At 39.3% G+C, this 23,415-nt stretch overlaps 1 protein-coding gene across 1 annotated transcript in view; it reads right to left on the bottom strand.

Moving 5' to 3' along the window:
- The window catches only part of AOPEP (aminopeptidase O (putative)), a 340,941-nt gene extending 319,207 nt beyond the window's left edge, over nt 1-21,734 (bottom strand). The window contains exon 1 of the mRNA XM_077749551.1: nt 21,654-21,734. The gene's annotated coding sequence lies outside the window, so the exon portion shown is untranslated. The remainder of the gene's footprint in view (nt 1-21,653) is intronic.
- Between the last annotated feature and the right edge of the window lie 1,681 nt (nt 21,735-23,415).

Raw genomic sequence — 23,415 nt, 5'->3', positions numbered from 1 at the left:
TGCCTTTATGAAAAACTTAGAACTAGCAAAAGGCAATGAAAACATGTTAGAGACAATTTATCTAGAAGAAGAAATAATTGATGCATATTGAGTGCTTACTATACATCTGATACTCTCCTAATCCCTTGCAATCTTTTTTATTCTTACTATCCCCTTTTACAGATGAGGAAATGATGTGGGGAGAAGCTAAGTGTCCAAGATTACCAAGATTTAAACTCAAGTAGTAGGACTCTTGGCCTCTACTGCAGGGCAATCCTATAGAGTAACCACGCCACGCCACTGTGTGTTAATGTCACGGGGAAAACCAAATATAAGCCCGTCACAGACAACAGCAAAGGTGAGGGGAAAACCAAGAGCTGGGTGCACAGCTGTGAAGGGAGCAGAATTAGGTCAGGGAAGGGAGGGGTGGGCACAAACAGACACTACATCTCTGCCCAACTCTTGTCCCATTCTAATACTTTTTTTTTTAAGTTTTTGTTTTGTTTTTTGAGAAAGAGAGAGAACACAAGCAGGGGAAGAACAGAGAGAAAGGGAGAGAGAGAGAATCCCAAGCAGGCTTCGTGCTATCAGCACAGAGCCTGATGTGAAGCTCGAGTCCACGAACCATGAGATCATGACCTGAGCCAAAATCAAGAGTCAGACACTTAACCAACTGAGCCACCCAGGTGCCCCCCATTCTAATACTTAAAAGAATAGAGAACTCCATAAAAATGAGAAGTTAGTTAACAGAGGATTTTGACAGGAAGGGGGTTCTGAGGTGCATTTCAATTATAATGTTTAGAGTACCTAAAACATACTTGTATTGTTTCATACTTTTAATGAATAATAATTGTGTTTCTAAATATCAGATATAAGTTTAATTAAATAATTTTGTTACATCCATTTTCTATATTTTTATTCTTCTTTTAACCATGATAGGGATTATATGACACACACACACACACACACACACACACACCCATCTCCCCAGTCACTCAGTACTCATATTTTCTAAGCAGTGAGTGGAGTACACAGCTGAATTTCCCAGGCTGGACCCATGCTGTTTCGAGCCATTTCACCAATGCTCTCACCAGGGCTTCTGAGTCCCTGCTCACTGAACTCAAACCACATCAATGTTTCACCCTTATAATGCCCGGCCATGCATTTTTTGGTTTTGAAGCCACAGAGAAGTGCAAGTTCCCATCCATTTCTCTTGCCAACCACCCTCAGTTTGCCACCTACCAGCAGGTACTGGGTTATGGCTCCATTCCTCTTCAGGCAGCACCTGTTCCCACAGCCCAGGCTCACTTCTCCATGACCTCTGCGACCACCCCCTTCCTTCTCACATCTGTTCTCCCACCTCCCAGGTGATAGGAGCCTTTATAGCTGCTCAGGTTCTCCTACAGCAAACAAACAAAAAACCAAACAAACAAAAAACCGCAAAAATCCAGTAACAGCAAAATGTGTTTTTCCTCTTCTATTTTATGATCACACATTTCTTACAATTGCTGAAATCTGGTATCTGACCATACCACTTCACTAAGAGTTTATTTTTAAACACTCACAGGGACTTTCTTCTTGCCAAATCTAGCTTGACCTCAGTCCCTTTCCTGGACTCTCTGTGGCATCTGTCACTACTAATCTCCCATCACCTCCAATGATTCCTAGGAGGCTGTACTGTCTATACCACCTCTTACATCTTTGCCCCCAGACATTGGATGTCCCCAAGGCTCACAGTCCTGGGCCCTCTTCTCATTCTGGAATCTGTCTTTTGCTCACATCTCTGGTGCTCAACTAATCTCCCTATGGAAAGGACTTAGCTCCTTACCTCCAGCTCTGACTTTAAGTCCCTGTCATTTATCTTCAACAATGCTTCTCAAACTACCTGTGGTGAAGGGCTAGTTATTTTTTCCTGTCACAGGTCAACACTTTTTAAAACATAATAAGAACAAATCACAAAAAGAAGGAAAAAACCTACAAAACACAAGTCCTGATTATTTTATCATCAGACTTAACATAAGCACAACCACAATAAACCATAATATGGGAAAGAAGAAAACAATTACGATAATAGTTTTTTTTCAATGTTTATTTATTGAGAGAGAGAACAAGAGGGAGAAGGGCAGAGAGAGAGGGAGAGAGAGAAACCCAAGCAGGCTCCGTGCTGATGTGTGGCTCAATCTCAAGACCATGAAATCATGACCTGAGCTGAAGTCAAGAGTGTGGACACTCAACTGACTGAGCCACCCAGGCACCCACTATAATAGTTTTTAAATGATTACTCTCTATTCGAGCACTGGCTGGCAGACTACTCCTCAAGGAGCACCGCTTCAGAGGCCTGCAGGGCATGGACTGGGCCCCTCCCAGTGCCGAACACAACCCAACTTCCACACTTCTGTCCACTGGCGACCCAGCATCACCTTCCCCTGGGTCTAAAAGTTCTTCCTCATCTTGATTCTTCCCTCCTTTATAACTCTACCCAATCAATTATTGACTTTTAAATTCGATTCTTTCAAATTCTTTCTTTTATCCAGCTCTTCTCCACATTGCCTGCAACAACTCTAATCCATACACTAAGGCCACATACTTGAACTATTATATAACAACCCTCTAAATGAATCTCCCTGGGTGGTGAGAAGTCATTTGTGTTATTTACAAATATTTCCAGTTCTTCTTCCTCAATCCCTAATCCTCATGCATAGAAGGACTGCACTTTCTGGAAGCCTGTGTCTGTCATTTGACTAGTTCTAGCCAATAAGTTATAAATGGAAGCTTGAGTGTTACTTCCAGGCCTAATATTTAATTGTTAGTACATGACCTTCCAGAGTGCTCTCTTCTCTACGGGCAAACAAAATATGAGATGGTGGCTAGGTGGCTATTCTGTCAGCCCGGGCACCTCTGAAGGATTCTAAGTAGAGCTCCCAGTTGAGCTGTGACAGACATGCAGCATTAGCAGGAAACATACCTTTACCTTTTTAAAACCACAAATATTTTAGAGTTATTTGTTACTATGCTAACAACCTATTCTGACTTATAAACTCTATACTAAGCCTCTCCTCTCTCCAAAACCATACTTACCACAACTGATTCCTGAAGCATGAATTTAATGTCCCGTCTCTACTTTAAAAAAAAAAAAAAAGGCACCTCAAATGAATTTCTATTAAAGAAAAATGCAAACTCCTTGGCATTCAAAAGTCTTACCAACCTATTTTTTCAGTCTTATCCTACCAGACTAACCTCTCATTTCCTGAACTGTCAGCCTCCCTTCCAGCCACCCACCAACCCCTGCCCCCAAAAAGAAACACTTCCCTCTCTCTTCTCTTTAAAGTAAAAATCAATTCTATCCACTCAAACTTCCCCCACATCTCTACCAACAGCTAACACTGAATACTTGCTAAGTGCTAGGCTTTGTTCGAAGCACTTGTCATGTATTAACTCATTTACTCCTCAAGTAACTCTATGAGATGAGTACTATTATTATTAAACTCATTTTACAGATGAGGAAACTAAAACACGGGGATTAAGTAACTTGCTCAAAACCACACAGTGAATAAATGACAAAGCTAGATGAACCTGGCAGCCCGTCCTCCTAACCACTGCCCTCTACTGCTTCTGGGACACTTGGTCTGAACTTCCATGACACTCTGGAGAGCTTTCCAGCACATAATTTTGTGCCCTCCATGACCAGTCACTATTTGATGTATGCAGGCTTTCTCTACTGAACTAGATTGTAAGTTCCTCAAGAGCATGGAGCCACGTTACCATGTTTTGTATCACTCAATAAGAAAACATTGCTGAAACAGTCCCTTCTGTGATCAGCACAGGTCTACTGGACAGGAGATCTGTTAATCATGGTTTTCATTTTCTGTATTTAATGATGCTTTGACATCTTTGGGGTCCTGCTGACCCCAGACAGACAAGCTCTTTCAGGGCTAGCTGATATGTAAATCAACCAAGCCAGAGTTCACATCCCAACCACCTCCTTAACTTTTATTTTTTTTTAATTTTCTTTTTCTTAATATAATTTATTGTCAAGTTAGGTAACATACATTGTATACAGTGTGCTCTTGGTTTTGGGGGTAGATTCCTGTGATTCATCACTTATATACAACACCCAGTGTTCATCCCAACAAGTGCCCTCCTCATTAGTGCCCATCACCCATTTTCCCCTCTCCCCCAGACCCCTTTCAACCCTCAGTTTGTTCTCTGTATTTAAGGGTCTCTTATGAGTTTGCCTCCCTCTCTTTTTGAAGCTATTTTTTCCCCTTCCCTTCTCCCATGGTCTTCTGTTCAGTTTCTCAATTTCTACATGATGAGTGAAAACAGGATATCTTTCTCTGACTGACTTATTTCACTTAGCATAACACTCTCCAGTTCTATCCACGTTGTTGCAAATGGCGGGATTTCATTCTTTCTCATTGCCAAGTAATATTTATATATAAACCACATCTTTTTTTATCCATTCATGGGCTCTTTTCATGATTTGGCTATTGTTGAAAGCACTGCTATAAACACTGGGGGACAAGTGCCCCTATGAGTCAGCACTCTTGTATCCTTTGGATAAATTCCTAATACTGTAATTGCTGGATTGTAAGGTAGTTCTATTTTTAATTTTTTGAGGAGTCCCCACACTGTTTGCCAGAGTGGCTGCATGAGTTTGCATTCCCACCAATAGTGCAAGAGGGTTCCCGTTTCTCCACATCCTCGTCAGCATCTGCAGTTTCCTGAGTTGTTAATTTTAGTCACACTGACCAGTGTGAAGTGGTATCTCAATGTGGTTTTGACTTGTATTTCCCTGATACTGAATGATGTTGAGCATCTTTTCATGTGTCTGTTGGCCATCTGGAAGTCTTTTTTGGAAAAGTGTCTATCCATGTCTCCTGCCCATTTCTTCACTGGATTATTTGTGTTTTTTGTGTGTTGAGTTTGGTAAGTTCTTTATAGATTTTTGGATGCTAACCCTTTATCCATTATGTCATTTGCAAATATCTTCTCCCATTCTGCCTTTTAGTTTTATTGACAGTTTACTTTGCAGTGCAGAAGCTCTTTATCTTGATGAGGTCCCAATAGTTTATTTTTGCTTTTATTTCCCTTCCCTTTGGAAAAATGTCGAATAAGAAGTTGCTCCCAGCCACCTCCTTTAATACTCACATGCCAAGCCAATATTCCCCTGGCCCCAGTTGTTCCCAGGGCAAGCTACCAAGGACTAGGGACCACCCTGAAAGCCCAGACCCCTCCAAAATGACTCAAACTAGCCAGTCCTAAGTCTGCTTACTTTGCCCTGCTTGGTCTTCCCCCAGAAACCACAATAAGGGTGTGGGCTCCTGCTCTCCCCTTGCTCTTCTGCCTCCTGACCAACTCTGGTGCTCCCATGTATGGCCTTAGGGTTATGCCCCCTCCTCTTGGGAACTGTAAATAAGAAATTTTTTTTCAAAGGTAGCTCATCTTCATGTCTGTCACCTGATCATACCTGATTAAAACAAATGCTGGGCCCATATTAAAACAGACTGTCATCCTATCAGGAGCTCCTTGGAAATACAAACTACATACTTGATATCAGGGAGGATTCTTACAGCTCTCTCTTGATTCCATCAATCTCTACTGCTGTTGGAAAGAAGGATTTTCAGAGGAGACAGAAATGATAGTTGAAGGATTTTCAAGGGGGTAGAAGAGACAGAAAATACAGAATATATTTGGTGAGCTTCATTTTCAACGTAAGGAAGAGAGAAGCCCCAGTTATTTGTCAATTGTCTTTCAGTTATAATTTTAACAGTTACTGTCTTAGCACTACATTGAATAACTATAATTGTAAAAACTACAAATCTTTAAATGACTCTGCATTTGTTAGCCCTCTTCTATTTTTTCCATAAAGATTAGCAGTAAAATCCTGAATCCCAAAGGGTCTGAAGATAACCATAAGGGCAACAAAGAAAGGTGAAAGCTAAGGATACTGTAGCTAATCTGTAGCCAGTCTTGGGAAGAATAAAATCCCAGGAAAGGAGTGGGTGGAGGCAGTTCTTAGACGGAAAATCAGGACGAGACCCTGAAACCTGCCACCAGGAAAAGAACATGAAGATCCTACCTTGATTTGAGAAGCAGTCTTAGTAACAAAAGCCAAAGGGTTTCCTGACACTCTCTCTCTTGGACAAAGCTAAGAGTATGAATAAATGCTTAACAGACACTTGTTGAATGAATACCTCAATCACATAAAATTGAGAATAGTTGTATGATACTTATAAAGATTTAGATATAGCACACTTTGTCATCCTATTAACTTAAACTCTTTTTTTGTGTCCTTTACTATTAGTTCTCTCGATACATATATACTGCTTTTCTCCTATAGCATAAGGTGGTACAATTTTTTTAAGTGCTCTGGTGTTGCAATATTTCTTTGGAGTATCTGCACAGTCAGCCATGGACTTATGAAAAAATGGCAGAGAAATTCCTATCCCACAAATGCTCCGTGTTTCAAAGGTTCCAGGAAAAAATGTGAAAGAGATCTAGATTATCGCCAGCCAGGAGAATACCATTCACCCAAAACTTCCTAGAATGCCTCGGGAAGACCAAGAAGACCAGAGTCTTTTTCCTTTGGGGATTCAGTCAATTCAGAACTCCTCTGGACTATTTAGAAATCTTTGAGAAGGCACTTGACCTTTATACACCAGTAGGAATAACAATTAACAACTGCATCTAACATCTTTTGGGTGCTTGCTATGAGATAAGCAAGGAGTATTAAATACATAATTTCATTTACTCCTCACTATCCAGCGACGTAGGTCCATCATCTCCATTTTACAGATGAGTAAGTTAAAGCCAAGAGAGGTTAAGATACTTCCCTAAGTTCAGAGTTATTAGATGGCAGAGTTGAAATTTAGATTCATATGGTCTGGCTCTAGACCCTATATGTAGCACTATACTGTATTATCTCAAGTACGGTCCAAGCCTAGATCAAAAATGCCCACTTCAAGCACAGGAAAGCTCATTAGATCCTAAACCTATAAGGTGAATGATATAAGCAATACTGAAACAGGTCAAGAACTATGCACATATCCCCATACAAACATGGACACCCATTATTACCAGAATCTTCCCCACCACTCTTAAACAACACCATATTCTTTTGCTTATGGGAAAGGTTCTTTATACTATTTTATAGGTCTTACATTTCAAGAAGTGACAAAATCTTCCACATACACCAAATGGAAAGTAAATTTAAATCCTGACCTAATAAAACTACATAAAACTGCATTATATCACACAATATTACATGTTTGTATTCTATGTGTTAAAGACAAAATCATGCATTCGTGTAATAATGTAACATTCCATATATCATTGAAAAGCCAAAATACTGCTCAGAAACCACTCTTACCATCAGACACTGGACAAGATATGCTAGGAACTGGAAGATGGTGGAAAGGCATTTAAGGATGGAAATTAGAACACTAGAACACAAACTCATGTTTCAGGCCCCCTCAGCTGGCAGAAGTGCCAGACTTGTTGACATATGTTTCCTTAACACCAACTTCCCCCACACTCTCCAGAACAAGACAAGCTCTGAACAGCTGGGAGAGCCCTCATGACACTGCCGAGTCTCTTCCAAGCTCAGTTCTTTCACCTGATACTCACACAACAATGGTTCTGAAGCCTTCAGAATCCCAGCTCACACTCAAATTCACTTGCTGTCCTCACTGCAGAATTTGAGTACAATGGTTGAAATCAGATAGGACTTCAGCAGAAGCAAAAGGAAGGGCTATTATTACATGAAGTGTTTTGCACACTACAGGCCCAAGATAAATAACTATTGAACATTTTTGTAGATATAATTCAGTTAATACACCCTTTAAAAGTAAAAAGAGGGGTACCTGGGTAGCTCAGTCAGTTAAGCATCATACTTCGGCTCAGGCCATTATCTCACGGTCTGTGAGCTCAAGCCCTGCTTTGGGTGAGCCCCACTTCTCTCTTTTCCTCTCTGCTCCTAGTGGGATACTCTCTCTCTCCTTCTCTCTCTGTCCCTCACTTATTTGTACCCTCTCTCTCTCTCAAAAAAAAAATAATAATTAAAAGAACTGGCTTAATATTTAATAAAAATGATGGTTTTATCAGACCACCCAGGAATTTTTGTGCTAGGATAAAAGTTAACAAAAATTTTCAAACTCCATTAAGAGAATTAATATAATTTATTATTGTCTACAAATATTCATACACTGGAAGCAAGAGCTGGGTTACAGAGTTCAGTAGGGTAAAAATAAAGAAATCGGAAAAGAAAATATAGACAAAAATATCAGCTTTTTCCGTAATATTTCCTCTTCTAAAATTGTTGAAAAACACTATTTTTAAATAGAAGCTATTTTGGAAACTTGGTCTTAAGGAGGCATTGTGAAAATAGTTTCTTTGTTAATGAACATTCTGCCTTGGAGAAAAAAAATCACTGCTCCAGCTCAAAGGAAAATACATTCTATTGGCAAAAAGAGATGACAGATAGAGACACCTTGAATCCATGATAACAAGGGACTCAAAATCCAGTTCCTATTCACCGCATGAGGCTCCTCTACAAGATACCTACAGAGTCATCCAGTAACTATTTCAAAGATCCCAGGTATTTTACTTTATTTTTTAAAATTTTTTTAAAGTTTATTTCAAGAGAAAGTGAGAGCGGGATCGGGGCAGAGAAGGAGACAGCATCCTAAGTACACTCTACACTGAGAGCACAAAGCCCAATATGGAGCTAGAACCCATGAACTGGGATATCATGACCAGGGCCAAGATCAAGAGTCGGACGCTTAACTGACTGACCTACCTAGGAGGCCCAAAGACCTCAGGTATTTTAAGATATTGTTTAGGAGTCCAAGATATCTTTCAGAGTGATGATAACACCCGAAAATTAGAGGAGATGGCTGCACAGCTCTGTGAATATACTAAAAGCCACTGAATTATACAGTTTTAAAGGCTAAATTTTATGATATGTAAATTATGTCTCAATAAAGCTGTTTTTTTAAGTAGGCTCTACATCCAATGTAGGGTTTGAAACTCATGACCTGGAAATCAAGAGTTGCATGCTCGACCGATTGAGCCAGCCAGATGTCCCAAAGCTATTATTTTTAAAAGTGGCAAAAAAGAACAGCAAAACTGTTTAAGCAAAGTCTTACAGTGGTTTTCTTACCCATGTCCTATAGAAATTAGAAAATCTTACATAATTTAGAAAAGACTCAGTAAAAACATATCAGTGATATTAGCAAAGTAGTATAAGCTTCACATTTTAAAAGGGCCATTTAAAAGAGGTGCACACTGACTTGAATAGGAACTTGAGGTTAAAGATCTATGCTATACCCAGTGCACATCTTCCAACATGGCATGGACATTTCAACTCTGGAATTTATTTTGCATATTATTTTAAAGACTTTCAAAGAGTATAAGCCCTGAGTACCACCTTCAGTATTTTTGCCATCCTCCTACCACTTGTTATTTATCAAATATTTTTTCTTCAATCCACTTTACCACTGGCTCGACATCTATAATACCCATGAAATCATGGGTTTGATTGGCTAATTTACATTTTCCACTATATGTTAAAATAGACACATAACTGTTAAAATCCAAAAGATGCTTATCCATTTACCACTTTAAATCATCTTGCACACAAATCAAGAAAACACTGGGTACAAAAAATTCAGCTGAGCCTGGTGACATATCTGTGTCTAAACTTGAAAAAGTGATAAGGAAATCAGAATATTCAGAAATCCACTTTACAGCAAAATTTAGGACTATCCTACTCTATGAAAGCACATTATCAGTGGGAGCCATAGGGCTGGCATTCAGCCAAGCCAAGAAGACGTATTTGAGAATAACATTGGCGTGGATGGTAGAGAAAAATGGCAGGCAGTAGGCCTCCTTGAGGGAAGCAGCTGAAAGAACAAGGATGCTAGGTCCTCTCTACAAATTCTTGGGATCTTGCTACAGCCTACAGCCATCGCTCTGCTTGTCAAACAGAGCTGAACTCGGCAGAAGGCCGAATGCCTAATGGACAGGTGGGCAAGGCTTTTTATTGACCCTGCTTCCTTCCTGCCAACACTAGTACTGAAAGCCTGCAGACGGGCCCACTCCTAAAGTAGTCCTCTAGTGCAAAGAAAGAGTCTGGGCTCTACCACACCTGTTCCTTCCATCTAGAAGAAATGTGGGTTCAATTTTATTTTGAAATATTAGTACTGTGGGTGGTTTGAAACAGCTTCCTAAAAGGAGTTAACCCCTTTCCTGATGGGGGATGTCATGATACAATGCGCCCCCCCAACATCTCAAAAAAAAAAAAAAACCACCCTGAAGACACTGGAATATTTAATCACTTTTTTAAAACTTCCTTTTTCCACTGCAAAGAGGACTACCTCTTTTTGTAGCTATCTATTATAAATAGGTGACACAATTACATGTCACTGCCTTTATTCTTATTCATCTCAAGAAGCCCTAATTGAATCTTGGGTAGTAAGGCATAAAGAAAGACGGTAACTGAGGCTCTCTCCAAAGAGAACTGGGAAAGGGAAGGGGAAAGGGTGAGAGAGAGAGAGAGAGAGAGAGAGAGATGCTTCCTGCCCCAGTTCTTGTTCTTGAATCATTTTTCTGGTAGCTAGATAAAACAATTTTCATATAATTCTGTGCAGGAAAAAAAATCATATATCATTTTAGATAAATCTACTCTTGCCCCTGACAGTGAACTTAGGGTACTAGCCTATAGGCACATTGACACAATATTTTCTTAACACTCTTGATCCTTTTTCGGCTTCTAACACATGGCTTGGAGACTGAAGAAAGATATACTTTTCCAGTATTTTCTCAATAAAATCCATTCCTTTTCTGTGTAAGTTTTAACATGTAGCCCCATAACTATAAATGTAGGCTTCCTACAGATTATTCAGAAAATAACTATCAAACAACAAATTTTTAAATCTGACTGTGTTATAACGTTATACTGTCAAACTGGCCTTCGGGGGGCATCTTTAACCTAGGAAAGATACTCATGATTTCTAGACCTTTATCCCAAGCATCTCTAGACAATTTCCCAGTGAGTATTAAATGTTCAGGTGGCTTCATTACTAGCAATTAAGATTCATTATCTGTGAATATCTTCAGCAATTCAGGAACACATCTGTATCTCAGAACTCCTAAAGGATAAAATTGTAATCCAATAAATTACCGCTCTTCTCAGAGATCTAGCAAAGTATTTCTCAAAGCGTAGGCTGAGGATCACATGCATAAGAATGATCTGGTGAGGGGCACCGGGGTGGCTCAATCCATTAAGCGTCTGACTCTTGATTTTGGCTCAGGTCATGATCTCACAGTTGGTGAGGTCAAGCCCCATGCCAGGCTCTGCACAGACACCACAGAACTTACTTGGGATTGTCTCTCTCCCTCTCTCTGCCCCTGCCCTGCTCATATGCTCTCTCTCACTCAAAATAAATAAACTTAAAAAAAAATCATAAGATCTCATTAAAATACCAACTAATGAGCTCCAAGAATTTACATTTCTAACAAGTTCCATATTGACGCTGCTGATCTAGCAACCAGAGTTTGAGAACCACTGGCTTAATCTAACTCTGGTCTCCCCCCAATCAACACTATTTAGGATTCACTGTGGAGTTCAATGACGCTAAAAAATGCTCCCCCTAGCAAATTCTCTAACCACTTTCTGTAGGGCTTTTTGTGTAGGACTCTGCTCAGGATCTTCAAGAAGTCTCCATCATTCAAAACTTGTGGTATGGGTGGAAAGCTTGTCCTTTCTTGGCAACTGCAGGAATAAATGCTCTTCCCATCTCTCCCCTAATTCCTGGCCTCTGTCTGACCCTACAGCCCCAACTTCCTACCCTGCATGGACAACCTTTCTGTCCTCTATAGGAAACCATACTTCCTACAGCAGGAAAACTGTAAGAAGGGCAAGAGGTTACTCTGTTCCTGTCTTAGGAAACTACATTTCCTTTAGCCAGAAATCAAGACAGGCTCCCTCCATTTAGTGATTTATTTGATGATTGTCACAGGGCTACCGCTACAGACAACCAAGGACAAGGAAAGGAGTACTGTGTCTAAAGGCAAATTAGATTCTTCAGAAATAGCAGCATTTAGATCTCAATATTTACATTCTGGTCTTCCCTGGGAATAAATATATAACAGATTTCTCCATTGAGAGATATGTCCACAATCTATACACTACAAATAGGTGCCCCATTCTCTATAAATGGCTTTCAAATCCACCTCACCAGGTTTAAAATATACTTCTAGTGATTATCAGGGTCTCAGTGGTGAAGTGAACATGTATGCAGTTCACCCTTCCCAAGAAAAGAGATTTTAATGAATTCCTAGAAACTTAAAAGTATTTGGGAGAAAGATAAGAAAATATATTTGATATAGCTTCAATATCTTTAGAAGATCTCCAGGATCTCCATTATCTTTTCAACTTGAATATACAACTGAATATATGTAATTGGTGACCATGTTAAAATTAATCAGGAAGATTTAAAAGTACAGTTAAACAGTTTATTTTTCTTTGAGACTTCTATACATGCTTAAGGAAAAAGTGTAAACCTGGAGAAGAATACAGAACAATACCAACAGGAAAGGATATTTTTTAAATGTTAGCCATACACTGGTTAAATGTTGCAAATACTGTATAACATTAACAATTTACCAAGGAGTGTGAAAAAATATGACTTTCTTAAGTCATTGTAAGAAAATGACTAAACAAAACATATACTATCACCATGGTATTTCTAGAACCTAAACCACTCTCTATATTAAAAAAGTCACTAAACCATGTTCAGAATCAAAATGATTTGTTATTAACAACATGGACATACATGTGCTCGAATGTGGCCATTGAAGAAACTTTTATTTGTCTAATACTGAGTGTGGCTGCAGACTGAGCACAAAAATCGTTAAGTATCATCTGCCACTAGAGAACAACTGATGGGGATGTAATGTTTTTAGAACACAACTTCTGCGATAAAATGTTTCTGGCATGCTTTTGTACTTAAGATGAATGTCTATTTTCGTGATTTGAAGAGAACAACTCATGTCTCCTTTGAGGTGCTAGATCCTAAACACCAAAATAAATCAAATCCTCAAGAAAAACTGGTTATCATCCTTTATTAAGGTAACAGATTAGTCTTTTTCTTGGAAATCCTCATAATTAAGTATAGGTCATAAAAAAATCAGTTAATCACCATTAGGGGATTTAGCCATCATAATATTCCTAGATAGAGCTACTTATTATACAAGATCAAATATAGTATACTACACTGATCAAATAGATCAGTATCCACAAAAATTAATTCATATAAGAATCAAGTAAAAATGTCAAGGCTTTTAATGCCACCCACTTACTCCCTATTTTGCAATGACAATATTTGCGATATAACAAAACCTGCATCAGCTTATATCTGTGGATAGGTGTTGTTGTTTTTTTTTTATGCCTTCTAAAAGAGGTGGGACTTATTGCCCACTCTTTCTTGATGAATAATGCAAGATAAGCTCATTAAATAAAGTTTAAAAAAGAAGTTCCACTAGAAGTATGGATTTATTGAACATAGGAAAAAGCATCTAAAGGCATATTCTATGAATATGTCTGGCTAACTGAGTCCACTGTAATCACTTCTCAATCAACACCACACATACATATAATAAAGCTCAAATAAAGAGCAAAAGAGAAAACAATGGAGGTAGGGGAAGGCAAGGGAAAAGAAGAACATCTCTAAGAGGTTGTAAGATTTATATGTTGATACTTCTGCCAAAGATAGCAGACTTCATAACGTGGTGCCCAAATGCAAAAGAAATACCCTGAAATTAGGTCACACAGCACAAAACGAAGGCTTTCTGAAAAGTAACATACTTATAAGTAAAGGATCACAAAATCAGTTCAAGAAAATATTGAAAAATAATATATTCCTCACCTAAAAAACATAAAAACCAAGCTGAATAAATTCCATGACTTTTTAAAAAAAAATTTTTACATTCATTCGTTTTTGAGAGACAGAGAGAGACATGAACTGGGGAGGGCAGAGAGAGAGGGAAACAGAATCCGAAGCAGGCTCCAGGCTCTGAGCTGTCAGCATACAGCCTAATGCAGGGCCCAAAACCACAAACCAGGAGATCATGACCTGAACTGAAGTCGGATGCTTAACGGAGTGAGCCACCCAGGTGCCCCTCCCCCCACCCCATGACTTTTAAAACACTACAGGAGGAAGGTCCATGGTCAGGAAATTGACAATATTAGAAATAAGAGCTGAGAAACACTTAATGCATATAAGTAAGGAAACAGACATCCAGAAAGTCTTAGTTCTGGTCTCATTTCAGAAACTTTGATTTTTCCATAACTACAGGTTGGCTATTTTCTCTCTCTCCCTTTTTTTTTTTTTTTAATGTTTATTATTGAGACAGAGAGAAACAAGAGCATGAGCAGGGGAGGGGCAGAGAGAGAGGTAGACACAGAATCAGAGGCAGGCTCCAGGCTCTGAGCTGCCAGCATAGAGCTCAATGGGGGGCTCGAACCTACGAACCCTGAGATCACAACCTGAGCTGAAGTCGGACGCTTAACTGACTGAGCCACCCAGGCGGCCCCGATTTTCTCGCTCTCCCAAAATTACCTACTCAGAGCCAACAACATTTGCCTTCACTCCATTCAGCAAACCAATGGTCCATTCTTGATATTTTCATTATTTGGAACAGCTCCATTACTTAAATACTTCATTTCCATAATCTTATACCAGAGCATAGCCTCCTATTCTACCTACTCTTTCTCTTAATTATTCACCAACTCTTGGTATACTGAAACTCCAGTCCCTCAGCTTTTCCATTATCTTTAGTACATCTGCTCCCTTCGGTTCTAGGAAAGAGGCTCCAACTGGGGAGCGATTTTGCCCCTCAGAGGGCATTTGGCAATGTTTGGAGACATTTTTGATGCTCACAACTGGAGGGGGTGGTGGCATCCAGTAGGTAGAGGCCAAGAATGCTAAACATACTAACATGCACAAAACAGCCCCTACAGAAAATTATAAACATTCCTGAAGTTGAGAACCTCTGCTCTGTGGCCTTCTTTAGATAATGTGGTTCATTTCTTCAATCACTCTTAGAACATTTTAACCTCAATTCTCTTGCTCTTTCATCCTTCTGATACCTATTCTATAAAACGTTTCAAACAACTGAATCACCCAAGTTTTCTACTTCTAACTCAGTGTACTGAACTCAACCAAAGCTAAAGAAATAAATTATTAAATAAATATCACACGACCATGCAAGAGGTGGATGCTACATACACAGATTCCAACTCAGCAAGACCCCCAGCATTACCAGGCAGGCAACCTTTCATGTGTCTCTCTCTAGCTGCCCCCTCAACTCCTGTTCTTTCCCCTCAGTGACTACTCTAAACTTCTACCTCTATCCCCAGTCCTCCACCACATCAGCACTCAATAGCAAATTTACCTGCTTCACTTAGAAGGGTTTGCTACCATCAGACAAGAATTTTCCCAATTCCCTCCCCACCCTACAAACTTATTCACATTTATCCCCACCCTTCCCCAAGCCGTCCTTCCCAGGAAGATGGAGTAAGTGTCCTTCCTGTCCCAGGACTCCCTGATCACGTCCTGTGACATCCTCTCTCACTGGCCCTCTCTGGGACCTGTTTCATCAATCATCCAGCCCTTAAGTGTCCTCCCTCAACTTCTTCCTCTCTCTCTGCCCTTTACACAGCAGAAATAAGTGATTGTTCCAATCTCTTGTTAGGGGGGAAAAAAAACACAAATGAAAAAAACTCTTCCTTACTCCCACATCTCCTCCAACTCTTCTCTCTGTCCCCTCACAGACAAATTCCTAAAAAGGACTGTCTTCATTCCCCATCCCCATTATTCTGTCTCCCTTCCAGTCCACTGCTCACACCCTACCATGCCACAAAAATTTCACAGTGGAGGCAAATGACTTCATCAATCGCAGTAGGTTCTTCCAGTCCTGAATTCTAGATCATGAATACACATGACCCTATCCTCCTTAAATTTATCTCCTCTTTTGGTATTTGTGATACCACTCTCCTCTATCTCTTCATGCCAATTTGGTGCTTCCTTCTCCCTCTTTGTAGATGCTGGTGTGCCCTCCAGCTCTAGCTTCAGTTTTTCTCACATGTCCATGTAATCCATGCTCTACTCACTTTGACCTCCATACACCCAGTCCTGATTTCCTTTAAGTTTTCCTAGTGAACGACAGCACCATCTCCTCTGTTACCCAAGTACCCCAGGTTTCTTAGTCTCACCCACACATAAACAATTCCAAAGTTCTCGTTGATTTAACTTGAATATCTCCTGGATCCATCATATCAGTTCATTCTCTTGGCAATATATCCAATATAATGTTCTCACCTATAACATACTATAAGAATAATTAAGTACATATGAGTAAAAAATGGGAGTCCCTTCTTACAAGTAAGGGTGTTACATAAATACAACGAGGTATGATTCAAAAGAAAACAGAACATTGGAATTCTTTTTTTAAAAAATGGATTCTCATACTGTTGGAATATAGGCAAATCATTTAATCATCCCAGGCTTCAGATTCCCAACTGCTAAAGGGTATGAAAGAAATATCTAAAGACCCTTTGCGCCCTTAATATTCATTCTATAGTTCTATTTCTACCAGACATTACTTAGATAGTTCATACTTCCAAATATGCATCATGCTTGCTATATATGCAAAACATTATTACTGCAAATGAAATAGGCTGATATGTCTCTCCTTTGCTGCCAAAATCTATCAAGCATATCCCAATTCCCATCAGTTTCAAAAACTAAATCTTCAATTGCAAGTGTCAAAGAAATAAAATGTAAACAAAGGGAAAAGCCAAGAAAAAATTATAATGACATTGATTATATGTATAAAAATGCTATCTCAAGATAATTTCTTCAGGAATCAAGCAATATAGAGTAATGAGTTAGCAACAAAATGAATGTGCCATAAACCTTTCTGACAGGAACAGCATTATAAACAAAAAGCTCTTTTTACACACAGAAAAAGAGTGCGGGAACTGTGCAACATCCAAAGTCAAATGCCAACACAATATAGATGCAATATGAGATCTCAAAACGTTTCAGAATCTGTTTTTTCAAAGACAGGCTCTCAGAGAAAGATAATATGAACTAAGCTGTGAAAATGTAGTTTGAATGCCATTCAAATATTATCACCCCAACCAAATGAGAAGCACCTGTCATCCTTTTGACAAAGATGCTCTTCCATTACCTACTAAGCTCAGAAGTAACGTTCTATTTTTAAAGTACTATAAAAAGAGAGGGTGGATGAAGAGTGCGGCAGGCAAAAGAATTTACCTTGCAAAATTGATACTGAGCCAAGTGTCAACACAAAACACAGGATAAATCAACTCTGGAGGCACCCCGCCTGGGTTCAAATCCCAATTTCACCACCTGCCAGCCTTGCAATTTTAACAATTCAATTCATTTAATTTCTCCATGCCTGGTTTCTTCATCTGTAAAAGACAATGGTGATAGTACCTATTTCACAGGTAAAGTGCTTGGAATAATGCTGGCCATGCTGTAAACACGATAGAAATACTAGGTAATGTTATCATGATTATTTTCCTTACTATATTTAGACTAAGTATTAGGTGAGAAGAAAAATAACAATAACACTATAATGCATGCGCAAGCTCCAGTTTAACACTATTGCCAGGTATTTTTTTCACTGTTTAATAACATTATTTCAAATATTTCCATTCCCATCCTCCAGAATCTCACAAATCAAATCACCAAGTATTAATATTAAATTCATACTATATGGCATGAGAAGTATATAAAAGCATAATTCAATATATATCAAAAGTATAGTATACGCTATACAGATACAATGGAATGTTATTCAGTAATAAAAAGGAATGAAATTCTTATATATGCTACCACATGGAATAACTCTACTACGATGTGGATGAAACTTGAAAATATACTAAGTGAAATAAACCACATACAAAAGGATAGTGTATGGCTCCACCTAAAATAGGTAAATTAATAGAAACAGAAAGTAGAGCAGAGGTTACCAGGAGCTGGGGGACAGGAGAGAGGTAGAGAGAAGGGGAATAGCGAATCATTTTAAAATGGGTATAGAGTTTGTTTGGAATTATGAAAAAAATATGGAAATTTAATGGTGATGACTAAACAATATTACAAACGTGCTTAATGCAATGAATTACATGGTTAAAATAGTAAACTTTATATTATGAATATTTTACCACAATCAAAATCTTTAAAACAATACAACCTATATTTTCATCAGGAAGTTTTAACATGAGTACCAGCTTTAATAGTACTAAAATTTTAAAAAGTAGATCACATATTCTCAAGTTCCTGACTAGGGATACCAATAGAGTCATTATCAACTCCTGGCTTGAACTTGGTTTAAAATACATGCTTGGAAATGGGTACATGCTTTGCAAATTCAATAAGGAACATTATTTCATTTTGCTTATAGTCAATTTTTTTAGCTCATTGAAGAGAGAAAAAAGAGAATTATACTGAGAAGCTAACTTCATACATGGCCAATGCATAATGGTAGTTTTATGAGGAGATATTTATCCACACAGAATCATAGTGTGAGTACAACACCATACCTGTGCAGAGCACAATAAATGGATGATGTGAAATATCTCCCAAATTCTAAACAGAAATTAAAAGTCTATTATTTTGATACATATAATAACATGAAATACTGGAAGTCTCCACTCCAAACAGTGCAACCAAAAGGCATATTGCATTTCAAAGACAAAATGAAAGTAAATTTAATAAATTAGCATTTTCCCAGAATGGCTAAGGTTAAGGCACTCGAGTTAGGATAATTTAATTCTCCAGTAAACTCATAAATACCATATATCTAATATCTTTCAAGGAATAACAATTTTCAGAGAAGGTGAATGTAATTTTCAAAGAACCTAAGGCCCAAACCAGACTAATAATATTAGCAAACAGTTACATGGCTCTTCCAATATGCCTGATTTGTTCTAAGCTCTTTACATAAACTAACTCACTGTATCCTCACATCTTCTGATAAAAAGTATTCCTATTATTCCCATTTTACAAATGAGCAAATCGAGGTGTAGAGGGGTCAACTGCTTTGTCTGGGTTCACTGAGCTGCTAGTAAGTGACAGAGCTAGGACCTGAATAATGGAAGTGCGGTCTCACAGTCTCCCTGCTGTTTTTATTTTTTTAATTTTTATTTATTTTGAGAGAGGGAAAGAGCAGGGAAAGGGCAGAGAGAGAGGGGGAAGGAAGAAAACAATCCTAAGCAGGCTCCACGCAGCCATCGCAGAGCCCAACCAGGGGCCTGAACTCACAAACCATGAGGTCACGACCCGAGCCAAAATCAAGATTTGGATGCTTAACCTAATGAGCCAGCCTGGTGCCACCTCCCCTCCAACCCCGTCCCTGCTTTTAATCATTATGGTTTACTATCTCTTGGTGACACTGAGGAATGGAATACATAAAGTAAAGGTAAACTCCAAATGCAAAGCAGTTTGGGTGGTCAAATATAATAAAATCTCTGCGGAAAAAACAAATTACAACACAAGACAGTAAGAGGGCACTTGTTGGGATGAGCACTGGGTGTTGTCTGTAAAAGATGAACCACAGGAACCTACCCCAAAAACCAAGAACACACTTTACACACTGTATGTTAGCCAATTTGACAATAAATTATATTTAAAATAAATAAAAATAATTTAAAAATTAAAAAAATAAAATGACTGCTCTGAGGGGCACCTGGGTGGCTCAGTCAGTTGAATGTCAGACTTCAGTTCAGGACATGATCTCATGGTTTGTGAGTTCAAGCCCCACATTAGGCTCTCTGCTGTTAGTGCAAAGCCCACTTCAGATCCTCTGTCCCCCTCTCCGTGCCCCTCCTCTGCTTGTACACTCCCAAAAATAAATAAATATTAAAGAATAAGTAAATAAATAAAATGACTGCTCTGAGACATTAAGAAAAGGTTAAAATATGTCAGTATACTTAGTATTTAAGAAGGCAAGGAATTACTTAGGGCATTTAAAAATTTTCTATCCAAAACAGTCAACATGATTTTCAATTATTTAAGGGGTAAAACTTGCAACAACCACAAATTCGAAAAAGAAGGAAGAAGAGTTGTACTGAGAAATCTTACTTCCCACTTATCTAATTCTTAAGGATAGTGTGTGTGTGTGTGTGTGTGCGTGCGCCTGCGTGCGCGCGTCTAGCAGGAATCATAAATTAAGCTTTCCAGTTGTTTTAATTCCAAGTATATAAGAACTTAAAACTAAAGATATTACAAAGTGTCAAATCATTAATATAGATGAGTGAATAAACTCACATAATTATGTGTGACTATTATGAAAAGGCTAGAATTTTATCATTTATACTAGAGTCATTTAAAAACAACAACAAAAAAAAAGGTATAGGTTTTGAAGTCATACACAGACCTGAACTTAAAGCCTGGCTCCACCATTTAGTTACACTTTCTGGCAAGTTAACCTCCCATAATTGAGCCTGTTTCCTTCTCTGTAAACTGAGGATAATTCCTAACTCACAAGGTTTTGTGAACTAAGAAGAAAACATATGTAAAGTGTCGAATGAAGTCCCTGAGATAACAGCAGATGGTTAACAATGAGTGACTATTATTATTTCATACCTTATTCCCCCTAATATTAGAAAAATCTATTCTTACCAATTAGCAAGTCATTGGAAGGCTTCTCAAAATTATATGAAGATATGCTCTATTCAAAAATGGAACATACTTAAAGACAAACACAATACCAAACCACCAGCAGATCAAAGATTTCAGAATCCTGCCTTTCCTTCCATATCTATTCTGGTTGGTTTTGTAACAACCTGTATTCCTTATCAACAATATTAATTTGTTTGTTTTTTGCTGTCTAAACATTCCAGTGGGGTTCTGATACTTATTTTGCTAGCTAACTTTGCAAAGGTACTTGTCACCACTGCTTGAAAACCAAAATGAAAGCCAGGATCAAGGAACATTCTAATGAGATGCTATAACTGTTCCATCCAACAGTTGATTGGATCCCATGTGGATCATTTATTATCTCAATAGATTTTCACATTCCTTCGCCACTCCCTTTTCAACAAATACATGCGTTAAGGCGCAAAACCCTGACTGCCAGAACGAATGCTCTTTAGAGACACCAAAATTCAAAACTTGGTGATCTAAGGATCCCTGGGGTGGGTGTTGGGGGACAGGGAAGGTGGTTAGATTTCACTGCAAGTGGAAATTAAGAGACCTGTAAACTGTTTTTGTCTCCTTAAACACCACTGGAGATGAGTCTTGTGGAGCTAGAAGCGGAGAAGGGCGGGTGAAGTGGGCCTGGAGGCTAAAGAAGGAGACAAATGAAGGCTGAAGAAGGGTCTGTGCCAATGGGGAGAGGAGAGTCAGCGCCCATCGCCACCTCAAGAGCTGAGGAGAAGTGACAGGTCAGCCCAAGCCCAGGACAGGCTCAGCCTCAGAAGTCTGAGAAGACTGAGAGGGGATAGGTACCCCATCGACCGAAGATGAGGACTGAGGAGGGTTCCCGGTCGCCTCAAGAACAGGATGCTGCTGTCTCCGCCGCCATCGCGGCGCGGGAGGAGAGGAAGGCAAGGACCCAACTGGAAGCGTATGGGTTACCTGTCTCAGTCGCCTGCCCACCGGTCTCCACTTCCGCAGACTCCGGGTTACCACGGGCTACCCGGGCCGCGTCCAGTGACGTCATCCACGCGCGCCCGGGCTACGGCCGGCCCGGCCCACCCCTGAAGAAGACTGGGCGGAGTCTCTGAGGGGAGGTCTGCGCAAGCGCGGAGCTGAGGCAAGCGTGGACTGGCGGGCAATGTTTGGTTGGGTTTGGGAAGTATAGAGTTGCCCTTGTTTCTCGATTATTTCTAATTGCAAAGTCTTATGGGTATTTAGGAAATTAAAAGTTACTGAATTACAGTAGTGCACTTTTTTCCTTATTTTATTCTGCCTCTGGTATATATGACTGTAGTGTACATATTAACTCCACAATTTATTAAAATCCAATTATGTTCCCAGCAAGCAGTGTTACGGACTCTGGGGCACAAAACAGTAATCTCCTTGTGGAGATTGAGGAAGTGAACCTTGAATAACTCAACAAATCTACATTGATTCGTAGAGATCAGAAGTGTGTGGAAGGGAAAGTAGCGGCAGAAAGTAAAAGGTAGAGGGTACCCCATTAGTTTGAAATGTTAAGGAAGTAACTCTGAAGAGGCTTGTTGAACTGAGAAGCCAGCTCTGTCAAGATCTGAAGGAAGAACAACCAAGAGAAGGATCGACATGTTTGAAAGCTATGAGGAGGGAATAAAATGTGGTGCCCGTGAGAAAGTGAGAAAGTAGGGTAGGGAAAAAGTAGAAGATTAGATCAACAAGGCAAGGAGAGTCCTGATATCGCAGAGCCTTTCTGGGCCATCATAAGTGGCATGGGTTTTATTTGAAGTGTAGTGGGTAGCCAGTGAAGAAGGTTAGACATGCAAGTAACAGGATTTGGTTTTTAAAACCGCCCTAGCTATTGTGTATACAATGAACTGTATTGTGTATACAGCCGTTCATTGGAAGACAAGGAAGGATGCAAAGCGACAAGTTGCTTTTGCAGTGATAGTGTAAGGAATGATGGAGAGAAATGTACAAATTTAAGGAATAATTTGGACCTAGGGACGACAGCCTTGGGGATGGATTACATAAGGCGATAAAGGAAAAGAAAGGTATCATAAATTACTCCAAATTTTGGGACTCAGCAAATAGTCAAATAATGCAGCTGAAATAATTTCCAATGCTTGGCAAGAATTCCCTCTCCTTCTTTCAACCCCTATTCCTTTGCTTCTTTGTGACCAGGCTGTCTTGGTTCTGTGCTTACCTCTCTGACCATCTCCTCTCAGTTTCCATCAAGGGGCTCCTCTTTCTTTCCCTTTTCCTATACTCTTTCGGCCCTTGATCTTCTTATGCCACACGAGAAGCTGGAAACCCAAAAGCTTACAGTGCTCAGGCAATGAACACATGGGAGTGAAGCTCACAACTAGAAACTATGGAGAAATGGAGTCCATAGTTTTTCTATGTGAAGTGATTTTTTCTACTCTCGTGGGACTACCACTTACTTGTAAGCTGATGACTCCCAAGTCTGTCTCTCCACACAAGCCTTTTTTAAATTTCCTCATGAAATACTCAAGCTTCACCTAGACATCCAGTTCTCATCTCAGACTTGACATTTAAAACACCATCTACCCTCACCCTCAAACCTAACCTACTTAGTTTTTTTTCAGTCTCTGTTAACAGGATCAACATCCACCAAGTCACCCAAGCCTAAAATCCAAGATACTCCCAGACTCCTATCTCTCCCTTATCCCACAGTCCAACCAAATATGTCCTGACCTTGATCTCC

This window comes from Crocuta crocuta, unplaced genomic scaffold (assembly GCF_008692635.1).
Source record: "Crocuta crocuta isolate KB4526 unplaced genomic scaffold, BGI_CrCroc_1.0 scaffold99, whole genome shotgun sequence".
NCBI classification, from domain to species: domain Eukaryota; kingdom Metazoa; phylum Chordata; class Mammalia; order Carnivora; family Hyaenidae; genus Crocuta; species Crocuta crocuta.
This window is presented reverse-complemented; position numbering and strand designations above follow the sequence as displayed.